Source organism: Miniopterus schreibersii, assembly GCF_964146895.1.
Source record: "Miniopterus schreibersii genome assembly, chromosome: 6".
Lineage (NCBI taxonomy): Eukaryota > Metazoa > Chordata > Mammalia > Chiroptera > Miniopteridae > Miniopterus > Miniopterus schreibersii.
Window position 1 is genome coordinate 27,108,680 of NC_138107.1, and position 13,789 is coordinate 27,122,468.

At 35.5% G+C, this 13,789-nt stretch overlaps 1 protein-coding gene and 1 pseudogene across 2 annotated transcripts in view; both read right to left on the bottom strand.

Annotated features, from left to right (window-relative positions):
* EYS (eyes shut homolog) overlaps nt 1-13,789 on the bottom strand; it is a gene marked incomplete at both ends in the record, with an annotated part of 1,105,706 nt that overhangs the window by 788,423 nt on the left and 303,494 nt on the right.
* Nucleotides 10,036-10,992, bottom strand: LOC308558646 (small ribosomal subunit protein eS6 pseudogene; annotated as a pseudogene). The gene is made up of 2 exons: nt 10,914-10,992; nt 10,036-10,717 (listed from the first exon to the last, which is right to left on the bottom strand). The product of its transcript is annotated as a small ribosomal subunit protein eS6 pseudogene (transcript).

Sequence of the window (13,789 nt, forward strand, 5' to 3'; positions counted from 1 at the left end):
CTCCTTCTACCCCTTTCCCCCTCTGCCTCTTCTTGTAGAGTCAGGGAATGAAGGCCCATGTTTTTATTCTATCCATACATAAATATTTTTACATATATTAAACCACTTATGCTATTGATTTAATATAATTGGAGACATGAGTAAAATACCCAGGAATAGGAGTCAGGGTATTTGCTTGTTTGATTGGTCTAGAATGACAGTAAGTGTATATTGAATAACTCACTTAACCAGTCATAATTGCTCTGAATTTTTGAATCAATATATTTGGATTAGGTAATGTCTACTAACTTTTACAACCTTGAAATGATGTTTTCATTGTTTTATTTATAATTCCTAGAAGAGCCAGGTGTTAACAAGGACGAACTATTGTGCCAAGTATTCCCACCAGCTGTCTAAAGCATTTCTAGTGATTTGTTAATTCCTATTTAACAAAATTATGTTCTGAAATGAGAGCTGGGAACACAGTAAGTGATTTACAACATACAGTTTTTCTTAGAAGAGCCACTGTTAAAGTTTGCCTTCGTTTCTAACCCTTTCCACCGGCTCATGAGGGAAAATGTATTTTTAAAAACAGAAAGAAATGTTTTATTGTGTCATAATAATTAACATTTATTCACTGAACACACAAATTAGTCTTGATGTGTTTTAATTGAACAAAATCAATAGCCATTGTGTTATACATAAAGGCAGCAGAGACATTAATGGCTAAATTTTGGCTTGTGATTTAAAGTTTACAAGTAGTTTTACAGACATTTTCGTTTTATTTTGTTAATATAAGTATTTATAATTAGAAAGATTTTCTAAGTATGAATAGTTAATGTGTGAGTATATGGTATATGGAATTACTAGATACTTTATAACTATATATCACATAATTATTTTCTTGAAAAATAGTGTAAAATTTTAAGCAATCATCTTAAAATTTTAAGATAAAATTATTTTTAAAAGGATTTTTCACAGTATCTTCTTAACTTACTGTCAATGATTTTGTCACTGTAGCCTAATACAGATTTCCATTTTCTTTCTCTACTTAATATACCTTCCAAAATATTTAAATGTTTGTCTTTTAATCTTTCCCCCCCCAACTTTTAGGAAAGCCAAATTGTCACTCAGATTATATCTACAAATCTGAACCTGTCCCCAAAATCTTTGATGTCACACAATAAATCACATTTGACATTACTCAACTGATTCAGGATGTAGCCCTTAAAGTTTCCCAAAGGAACACTTTGCTGTTGGTCAATGGTGTTGTATGTATTTGTTCTTGTAAATTATTAATTATGTACAGAAAGTTTGGCACAAATTAGAAAAGTCCTGTTGTGATCATCTGACATGAATGAACGAGAACAGTATGTGAAGACCAAATACTCAACAGGTACATGGGAGCTACACTGTACACCCTTGAGGATTACAAGCTATGACCAGTACTACAAAAAAATCCATTTCTCTTCATTACAAAGGTAGAAGTCCAAAAGAGTTTATAAGATATTTTCACATATTCTACTCATCTTATTGCATCATTAAAGCTCTCCCAACCCTCAGTCTACCACTTCCACTTTACAGTGTTTACAGGACTTAGCTGCAACCCAACTTCTGCTTTCAACCCAAATGCCATTGAACAAATTATTTATCTTCTCATTTATGAAACTGGGCCAAGAATAGAATTATTTTGGGGCTGTATTTTTGAAAGGCTCTTTTGTGTACTCATATATTAAAAATTCATTACAGTTTAGCTATTATAATTATTTTATTGCTCCATAATTAACTGAGCACTGTAAAACCATTAACCAGAGTCCTAGTCTTCACTTCTAGTGAAGCATAACCACAAATCAAAAGCATAACGACAGCTTTGTTCTTATTTTCCCTAGGACATTTTCAGTCTCCAAAACCTTGAATCATGACATTGCATCCTGCGGCATCATCTTTATCTTCTCATCTCTCTTAACCCTTCATTTCTGTTCAAGTTGCTTGCAATTCTATTTTCATCAATGCTTCTCATTTGGTACCTCTGCTCTCCAAACATATCTGAACAAACTATTAGTTCTTTTGCTTCTTTTCCCAGAATAAACACCATCATAGAGTGTCTACAAAAATGGGATACCTATAGCACTTGGTATATGAGAACAGGATTACAGTGGTACCTCGGTTTTCGAATGCAGTCCTTCTGGAAGGCCATTTGAGTTCTGAAACGTTCGAAAACCGAGGGATCAGAGGGATCCACAGCCGACAGCTGGGCCTCAGGATCTTGCCCTCAGCGGAAGCCCTGTGGCATGGTTGACTTCTGAGGTGTGTTCGAAAACCGAGGCATTTCCTTCCGGGCTTATGGCATTCATAAACCGAAAGATTCGGTAACAGAGAAGTTTGAAAACTGAGGCACCACTGTATTTTATTTTCATATTTATTTCTTCATTATTACCCTGAATTATATTAAAAATAAAATAAAGTCCATCAAAATATGAATGCATTATATAAAAACAAATTTATTTTAATAAAACAAATGATTTGCTATAAGTGGTATGTAAATTTGTTGCAAAACCACACATTTCTCTAATTTTCATTAACTGTATAAGACTGAAAATGATGTGTCTCTGGTGCTGTTATTATGCCCGTCTCCTTGAATAATGTTTTCTTTTATAGTATTCTGATTAGAAACCTTGAATGTGAATGATGTTTACTACAATCATTTTAGTTATCTTTATCTCTGACTAACACCAGATGCTTTCCTAGTTTTCTTAATTATAATGTAAATTAAAAATAATAATCCATTAGTAGAATTATTCAAGATACACGGACTGATTAATAATATTTTAGGGACCTCTCTTGGTCCTTCATCACCAGGGTGTAGTGAGCCCTACAGTGTACCTATAGCCACAGAAATGGCAATCCTGGTTAAATAAATTATCCTGTGCCCCTTTCTTTGTTCACATGTTCACATGTTCTCCATTCACTTGATTCTTAAAGATTCTGAAAATGGGTCCAATGACTGGAATATTGTCACAACTGCCGAAGGGAACGTCTACTGCGAGTAATTTCTTTTGGAGACCACCAAAAGATAGACAATGGGAGCATCATTAATGTAATAAAAGCCAGAATAGTAGCATAATTTGGCCTAGCTTGTTTTTATTATAACTCAGCAGGGAAGTAGTAGAGAGAGAGGTAATTCACATCTAATGCTAACTATCTGTAGCAATGGGCTCCTATCAGGAGGAAAACAGCCATTGCTATGTTCAAACAGATTTCAGATTCACTTTCCCACTCTGAAACATTATTCCTGTTCACTCTTGTCAGATGATTACAACAGGATTTCTCTCTTTTATACCACAATTTCATTGAATAATTAATAATCTGCAACAACAAATACATAAAACACCAGTGGTTAATAGCAAAAGTAACTTATATTACATTTTTAAATTTTATCCTATTAAATTAGGTTGTTTTTTTCTCTCAGTTATTTCTTTCTGGTCACCTATCATTACCTTACTGTCTCTCTAGATGTCTCTGACCACATTCATTCTATTTCCTAACAGCCAGAGTTACCTCTAAAAATTTAAACACAACCATGTTACTCAGCTCTGAAGAGGATTCTGTGAGTGGCTCCCCCAGACAGGACAAAATCTAAACTCTATAATTTGTAATAAATTGGTCTTTCTAGCTTGAAACCAAAACTTCGTCTCTTTTTAACCACTGCACATCCTTCCACCCAGCACAGCATGCCCTGCAAACTCCATCCAGAATTACCCCCACTTTGTAAATACACTGTAGTATAGAGTTCACTTCAATTCTCTGCTTGGCAGGTTCCTAGTTGTCCCTCAAGACAGCAGCCTAAAGTTCCCGAAGTGTGTTGTTCTGTCTGCAGTGGAGAGAAAACGGCTGCTCCATCTTTGGGTCTCCACGTTGTCATATTTCTTTTATTGCACTTGTTGTGTGGTACTAATTTTTAAAAATTATCACTCTGTGTCTTCCAAGTGAGTTTGGGCATATGGGAAGTATTGTGCCCCGTTTATCTTTGTATCCCCGGGGCCTACACTTTGGCAGGAAGGAGGCACTGAACAAATGTGATTAGTTGAATAAATAAGGCCTCCAGAGGCAAGTGGGGAACGCTAGTGTGCATGATAACAACATAAGAGGTGAGCTCTCCCCCTTTCCTCAATACTTCCACATGCTAAGCGAGAGCTCTCCCCAGACATCATCACTGGTTGAACATGAAATCAACTATTTTTTTAAATACAGGTTTTCACTCCTTATTCCTCACAAAAGCAGTAAAAACATTCAATACAGAGATTTTCGACCTGTGTGCCATGGCACACTGGTGTGCTGCAAACATTTTTTAAATTGAATTTATTGGGGTAACATTGGTTAATAACATTATACGGATTCCAGGTACACAATTCTACAACACCTCATCTGTACACTGTATTGTGTGTTCACCACCCCAAGTCAAGTCTCCTTCCATCACCATTTATCCCCCCTTTACTCTCTTCTGCCTCCCCCCACAGCCCCTTCCCTCAAGATTTTTTAAAAAAAATACTTTTTTATTGACTTCAGAGAGAGGAAAGGAGAGGGAGAGAGAGATAGAAACATCAATGATGAGAGTCATTGATCAGCTGCCTCCTGCACGCCCCCAACTGGGGGCTCAAGCTTGAAACCCAGGTATGTGGCCTGACCGGGAATCAAACCGTGACCTCCTGGTTCATAGGTCGATGCTTAACCACTGAGCCACACCAGCCAGATGACAAGAAGTTTTAAAGCATACCATACCTGACTATTTACTTAGTGGCACTGACCTCTTTCCCCTTAGTCAAATAAAAAATGACAACAGCCAATACTGTATACCTATTTTTTTGTTGTTGGATCTACAAAAAATATATTTTTTAGTGTGCCACAGAATTTTAATAATTAGCTTATGTGTGCCCTGAGATGAAAAAGGTTGAAACAGCTGATTTTAAACATCTGCTGAAATATACATTTGACTCAAGGCTTGCTTGCCTGAAATTTTAAAATTAGCAAATGTTACATTTGTTATATAACTTTCTTGTTGCCTTGCAAACAACGATGATTTTATATTTTCAAAAAGTCTTTTTCTTAAATGAACAATTTGGCTGTTAAAACTTATTCTTTCAAAATATATTTATATGAGCTTCTTCATTTACATATTAAATAAAGGAACACATTCACAGATTTCTCTGATTTTAAAAGTTCTGTATACTCACTTAAATATATGCTTTTCAAATCAATGTCTCCTTTTGAATTGTTATCAAAGGAGGAGGGGGTGCTGCTGCTTGCTTTGCACAGAGGTTCAAAACAGTATTTTTTTCCAGGAAATAAAATAACCATGTCTCCTAGGCTACCCCGTTTAGCTTCTCAAATTCTCCTTGCCAAAGGCTGGGTTTCTTAGTTAATATTTATTTTCTTTACTAGTCAGCTCCACGGTCTGTGGTAGGCACTGGGGTGTAGGACTCAGAGCCCTCTTCATAGCTGGCACTCTCCTAACCCCTGCTGCCCAGAGGCTTGGCAGTTGACAATCCACAGCTGGGTCCTTCCTTAGGATTTGTCCTTGCCTGAAGGGAGCTGCCTTGCCCAAAGTTATACCGTCCCCTCCCACCCCCAAGACAGTCCGCATCCCATTCATTGGTTTATACAGAGGTACCAAGACCCAATCCCCTTGGTCTCCACTTGAGGCATCTCTGAAGGGGTGCTTTCTGTGGGATTGCCTGAGATCTCTGTTACAACCACATCACAGCTCAATGTGTCTCTGCCCATTTCTCTTTTCTTTACTCCCTCACAGATACTGCTCCCAAAGTATTTCACAACAAATCTCCACATGAAAAAAATAGGATCCTTTAGAAAGTTACCCGGGGAATCCCACCTAAAGGAACTGGAGCCAAGAGTGCTGGACTGTGATACTTACTGCACTTGGAGCTGTGAGTCAGCTGGCAAAGGGAGCTCTGTCAGTGGCTGGGTGTAGTGTGGGCCATCCAGATCATAGCATAGCAGTGACAGGGTTAAAGCCTTAGACCAACTGGGAACTGGGTTGGGATAGGTCAGGCAGGAGAGAATGCACTGGAAAATGGGGAATCACAGGCACTTGGGAAGTTTAAGTAGAAGCCATAAGAACAATGGAATCAGGTGGCTCTTGCTGAGTGCCCCTGAGGCATTGAAAAAGACCCAGAAAGATTAGGGTGAATAATCGCCAAAGACTAAGAGTTAGGTGAGTTCTTCGGAAGGTTATAAAGAGACTCATCTCCTGCTGCTGGAGAGCTGTAAAAACTGACAAGCAGGACCAGGACTTAATCATTACAGCAGGGGTGCACAGATCCCTCTGGAATAGAAAAGTAGTGCTATAAAAAAAGCAGTCACCTCTTAGGGAAGAGGCTTGAAGAGGACTCGGAGATCACTGTCTCCAAGAGAACATACAATTGCACCCACCAGAATGGAGCCCCGCTTATGGGGAGGCCTAAAGGTTATATGACCTGCCCTTCAGACCGCTTCATAAAGGGGAAGTACAGTGGCACCAAGGGTGGAGTTTCAAAGGACCGGCGGAATCTGACCTGGACGTCATTCAGTTTGTGACCCTAGACGTTATCTAAAAGCCTTCAGCCTCCTTGCAGGTAAAATCACTACAGAAAGCTGCGACGATCACGTAGTGAAAGTGTACCTGTGACTTCAGTACAGTAGCTGTTGTATAATAAGAATGGGATTCACGGTAATCACTTGTATTAGCATTAGGTATGACAGAGTTTATGTCTGTGTAATTTCTTTATAGTCAAAAGCCCACTTTCCCAATTCACCTCTAATTTACATGAATCTAAATTAAATTAATGAGTGACTGAGAAAAATTGCAGGATGAAAAATGTTAGCATTTTAATTATTAAATATCTTCCATAGATCAAGTATCATTTAAAAATATAATAGTATGTAATAAATATGGATCAGACATATATATGTATAAAAATATATACTGAATATATATATAGTTATTTTTATAGGAAGCAAGAGTAATTAAGTCTAAATACTCAGTTTTCTTTGACAAAATACACCTGTGGGAAAATCAGCTTCTCATAAAACAAGTCTATAGAAATAGCATCTTGTCCATTCACTTAACAGGTATATATTGCCTCCCTTCTATGTTCTAGGCACTAGGCACTAAGAATACAATGGCCAATAAATAAGAACACAGATCACAATACCCTGAGGCTCACAGTCTCTTGGGAAGACAGGGAGAAGGGGGAAAACCACCACACACCTGCACATGCACACACACATGCATGTGTATAAAATCACCAGAGTCTGTGCTATGAAGATAAATAGCAGTTGGCATTGAGAGCATTAGAACACATAGATAACAAAAGAAATAATTTAGCTTGGTGGCTCATGGAATTCTTTTTAATCACTTTATAGTAAAGACAGTTTCTCTCTGTAAGAGTCATGCGGAAAGGGACTGTGTATTGTTTTGCAGTCTTCAATTCAGAGCACAACAATTTTAGCCTTGATTACATTTGAATGAGTGTGCAAACTAATCTTGCAAACCAAACTGAGAGCTCATCACAAGTAATTCATGAAACATGTATTAACTGAAGACATTGCTGGATTCTATTTTTAGGTCTCAAACATTCAAATTGTACACTGAAGTACAAATACAGAACCAACATGATTTAAAAAATATTATTTTGTAGTATTTACCTAAAGTTTTTCATAAATAGATGCATTAATTATTTCCCACTTTTAAATTGAGAGTTACTAACACTTCCAAGTGAAAATGATGAAATATTCTTCTGTTTTATCTAAACATGGATATATAAAATTAAAATATGAAACAGAATAAAGTATATAGGAAAATAATTCCTCTTCTCAAGATCAAATCAAATTTTATATAATTTAAAATGTAGAGAACAAACATACATTGAGCAAAGTATATTAACAGTAGCATGAAAAAGCATTTTGCATTTAATCATATCATCAAATTACATACAGGGTAAGGCAAAAGTAGTTTACAGTTGTTCATATGGAAAATAATACAATAATTAATAAATAATACAAGAATAAATGCTGTGTTTTGTGTACTCACAACTGTAAACCTACTTCTTTCCCACCTGGTATATAAGCTTTTTAAGAATTCATAAGGATTCATATGTAAATAAGCAAAATATTTAATTTCTTAAAATTATTTATTTAGATTAAAATAATAGTCTTAAAAAACTGCCAGATTGATTTAGAAAGTGTATATACCTCCTAAAGAACAAGCAACAGAACATAAATTCTGGCTAAGTTACCAAAAGAAAGAAAAATATCACAGAATATAGAATTATTTAAAGATTTGGGGGAGTTAACTTACATAAATTAAGGAAAAAAATAGAAGACTGGTAATATCAAATCTAAAGCAACTCCTATGATCTCAAAGGGCCTTTTGATCCGCATCACCTGAAGTGCTAGTTATAAATGATGGATTCCTGGGCCCCAGCCCAGAATTACTGAATCAGCATATCTGGAGACGGCCTCCAAAAAATCTTTTTAACACTCACTTGAAAGATACTATGCCCTTTAACATCTGTCATTAGAGTGGCTCTGCTCCAATATTCCAAATGCTAGTTTTTATATGAGAATCAAAAATGTCTAGAAGAGAGAACTGTGCTTTCTTTCTTTCCCCAACCTGCAGAACAGTCTATGCACTCTTTTTTCTTATGATACATATTTACATTACACTTTAAATTGCTATTATTCATCTAACATCACTCTCTTACTTTTCCCATAATTTGAGAGCTTATTGAGGCTTAGCAATATTATTTTTTGAGTCTGTGTATATCTCACAGCAAAAAGAACAAAACCTTTTAATGTATAAGTCCTTAAAAATTTATGAATTGAATGAAATGAAATTGACTTCACATACAAGGGTGATAGTTTTGTGGTAAAGAATATTATGTTAACATTTTGGTGTGTGTGTGGTTTTAAAACTGTTAAAATTAATTCTAAAATTTACTACTAAACCCTTTTCTTATAAAAAAGAAAAAAATTCAGAAGACTAATAGTTAAATTTACTGGAAACCAGCTTCCTAAAGAATAAAAGGCAGAATCAATGATTTTTGTCTCACATATATTTCTTTAAAATATGCCAAGTACCAAACCTTTTTATTTCTCTGAAAACAGCATTTGAGATTGATTGGGTATGAAGCTGCACACATTTTATTATCATTTAGCTGCTCATCTGGATAGCTATCTGGGTTTTCTAAGGCTGATTAAAATTGTACCAATTATTGAATAAGACATAACAACGGTAATTTTGTTTCGACTACGCCCATCTGTATTAGTTTGTGGGCAAGTATCAGCTTTTCTTACAAAAGAGTACATGGCTAGAAATAATACATAATTCAGGACTCAAAGCAACAATGAATTCACTCTGTGAAGTAACTTAAGAAACATTTCCCAAGAGGAAAGATTTCTGGTCATTTGTAAATTGTATGTTTTTATAATAGATGGAGACATCTATTAGGGATATTATTTTTTATTTAAATTTTTTTTCTATTGCTATTTCAATTCCAATTTCTCTCATATTCACCTGAATAGTTTTCTTTAAAAAAATAAAATAAAACCTTGAAGAACTAATCATTAACAAATGGTCATTTACTGCAAACATGGTTAAGCTAAAGTAGGTATTGCATATAAATGAAGGGCTGATGGAATCAGAGGGGCATCATAGTATATTTCTGTAAGGATCTTTTGCTGGATGAGTTCCTAAAAATCCTTACTTTTGATTTTCCTACTTCACATATTTTTTTTAAATTTGCTAAGCAAAGCATAATCATTCAGTAATATTTATATTTCTAATTGATTTAATGTTAAACATATAATTACTTAATTGGACCAAATATTGTATTAAAACTTGGGGAATGTTTATATGTTATTAGAACCTTTTTTAAAAATTGATAAAATATTTTAAGCTATATTTTAAGTAACATTTATAGATACATAATTGTATTAAGTTCAAATATTTATATGTATATATATGTATATATAATGTTTGTTCTTATTTATTTGTTACTCTTAGAAATCTCTTTTTGGACTGCCCTCAGACTTAGAGGTAGAAGCTCTCAGAGAGGACAGCCTACGTCTCTTGGCAATCTGCTCCTGGCATTTTCCTTTGCCTCTTTTTTTCTCGTAGCCAAAAGTTTAGCATATTCTGTGGCCTCTTATTGTCCTTAGTACATTGTGTGTGCTGCAGGATGCCTGAAGTGCCCAGACTCTGAACCTTGGGGGCTCGGCTCCCAGCTTCCTCACCTTCTTCCTTACAGCATGTCGCAGGCATCCCCTTTATAGAGAGTGAAAAGTCTGCGGATTCTGCCAGCTCTTTTGGGCCCCAGGCGACGAGGCACAGTAGTATCAGTGAGACCAGGAATATCTTTCTCCCCTTTTTCTACCACTCCCAAGTTGAAAACACTGAGACTGGCACCCACAAGGCACCCTGAGCAGATCCGCACTCTCTCCCCGGCCCTCCCTGGGCTGTAGGAGAGGAGATGCCTTGCTCAGCAGCAGGCACCAGGGCCACGGCCAGACACCTGCTTCATGGGCAAGCCTTGTTTGTTGTTGCCACCCGAGTGGAACCACATAGCCCTTCCATTCCTCACTCAGAGCGTCAGCAGCAACTTCCGAGGCCATAGCTTCTCATAAAAGGTGCCGAATGAAGCTGAGCTCTTGGCCCATTCAGTGGGTTTCCGGCAGCCGGGGGCTGGGAAAGAGATGCTCAGCTTCACCCTCAAGCGGCCGACCGCCTCCGAGGCCAGTTCAAGTAATGTTTAAAATAAACTGCTTAAATTGAAAATAAGATTTGGTGATCTTTACACTTATTAAATAAATTCATTATAGTGATACATATGCATTTTTAAATGTAAAGGGAAAGAACTAAGAATGCAAATTAGGATTACCGAAAAATGTGTGATGATGCACGAGGCTGTCCAATTGGGCGTGTTCAGTTATAATGAGCAGCTGCTTTTTTGGGGACATTTCTTGGCAGGGGTTTAGAAATCAGTATGTGATGAATATAAAATGAAGCGTGCTTGGAGTGGCAGGGCTTATAATTTTATAACATTGGGGTATTTTGTAATTCAAGCCTTATTTTTAGCATAACCATCTTTATCCACAAGTATTTATTACACATTATGAAATCCATCTTCATTCATGTGGAGACAAAAGAGAGCTATGATTCTGTCACTAATGTGTTTCAATAATTATATGAAATAGCCAATATGAAATTAAAATGAGGCGAAAATAAATTTCCTTACCTATGTCAATCAAGCTATGTTAGTATATTAATTAATAGCACAATCCTCAAATTGTGGTGAACTTGGTGGGACTGATGTAGGAAGACAGCTAGGTGACTATTTCCTGTGGGAAAGAAGAAAACCACAATGACCTTCCTAATGGGGATTAATTAAATCTGACTGGGAGATACATTGTACGTTGGAGTATTTTCCTTTGCCTTTGGGTCTAAGAATTTAAAAGGAGAGAACATAAATAAGGACTGTCTCTCTGAGCCTTGCCTAAGAGAGATTGAAAGCTGCCCACTAGAGTTCATCCAAGGTCTTAGGAAAGCACCTACTTTAAAGGCCGTCTTGACTGGCAGTATAGGATAGTGAAGAGCATTCACTATTGACAATATTTGATAGCAAAGAATCCACATAGCAAAGAATCTCAGTGGTGCTGAAGGTGAGAACACTACTCGGATGCAGGAGAGCAAATTCGAATCAGGGAACATGCAAAAGGAGAAATCAAGACCAAACCCAGTGTCATCAGAAGAAATTCAAGATTGTAGATGACCCAAAAGGCTAACAGCTGTGATTCTCAAACTTTAGTGCTATTGAAATTATGTAGAAGGCTTATTAAGGTTTTTGGCCCCCACTCCAGGGTTTTTGATTCAATATGAGGCCTGAGAATTTTCATTTCTACAAAGTTCCCAGGTGAGGTTAACACAACAGGTCAAAGGACAACATTTTGCCTGAAGAGGTATTATGATCTTATCAATAAAGAAATGAATAGAAATAAAAGTAAAATTAGAGTATCTTCCACAATTGAGATAGACATGCTATAAATATATATATATATATATATACACACACACACACACACACACACACACATATATATACACACACATATATATGAATCACATATATATGGATCTGAATCACTTTCTTTTATATATATAAAATATAATATATATAATATATAATATATATAATCACTTTCATATATATATGTGTGTGTGTGTATATATGTGTGTGTTTGTGTGTATATATATGTGTGTGTGTGTGTGTATATATATATATATATATATACCACCAATTGTTGGAGGGTTGAGACAAAGAAAGCAGAAAAAAATGAAAAACTTTTTGATTATTTGGAAGGAGCTTAAAAATGGACATTGGCTTCAGTTGGGAGCTTTTCATTGATTCCCAGAACAGCTTGATAGGGGTACATATCCTGGGAGCATCTGACTACAGTTAAGAATGAAAGCAAAGATCCGTTGTTGATAGGTAGGTCTTGGGAACTCACTTATACCAGCAATGTAGTAAGATACATTAAGAGGAATGAGAAAAAATAATTAATTCAATAAGACCAAGGCTAAAAGTTGTGCAAAATAGTTATTATTAATATATATAATAAAAATGCAGGACTCCTTTTGTTATGCAATATAAATATGTTTAAGCAATATAATCACAAGAATATTAAGGAATATTTTCAAAGATATACAGTTACCTACATTAATTAATAAGCATGGATTAATTACAACTTTGAAATTTCCTAAAGCAGCCATGTCTTGGGCCATAACAAATTATTTTAAATAAGTGATGAAATCAACAACACTGTGGACATTACTTTGACATGTCATCATAGTAAGAGCCACAGAGTCCTCAGGGACACCACCAAACCCTATTGTCCCAGGTGACTGTATATTGTAGAAGATTCTTTAAGTAAAATAAATGGCACATTTTGTTTAATTTTGCATTGCTGAAATTAAAAAAAAATTACAGGGAGACTTTCCATTCTAGAAAGGTCAATAATAAATAATGTGCTATAAGCTTATTCTTTCCCTCCACATAAAATATGTCAATGCTAAATTTTATTATAATTTCAACATGCTACAATAATGTGCAATGATTATGGAGAAACGGTCCTAGTTTAAAACCCACCTCAATCCTTCAAGGCACTAAAAATAGTGCAGGGAATTTTCAGAGGAGCCTAGTTAAAGCTAGGTCATGAATAGAATATATGGCTGTTTTCATGAAGTAGCCCATAATGTGTAATATGAATGATATTTTAAATTAGTCTGTAGCCTCAAGATATTTCTTCCAAATGTCATAATAAATATATCATATATTCCTTTATATAATGTATTTTATGATACATTATTAATGGAACATGAATATTTAATACATATTTCAATAATTAGTGGCTGAATTCATATTACAGCATGTCTGATGGTAACTAATATACCTGTTTTTATGCAACTGGCATTAATGCATACATTTTAATATGTCCTTGTCTCTCTTATATTAAAAAGAGATGTAGGTTTATATATAGTATATGCTTTAAGTTTTAAGAATTATACAATTTAAGAATATCAAGAGGAAAAATAGATGCAAGATTATTAGCAATGTCAAACTGAATGGAAGGAAGCATTTAAAAGTTTTATAAAACTTATGACTTCTCAATAGCCCTAAAGCTTTAATAATTGGGAGCTAGTTTCTAGTCTTCAATTTCATTAAAACATACCTGGCAAGTTGTCCTTTTGAGGGAGTTA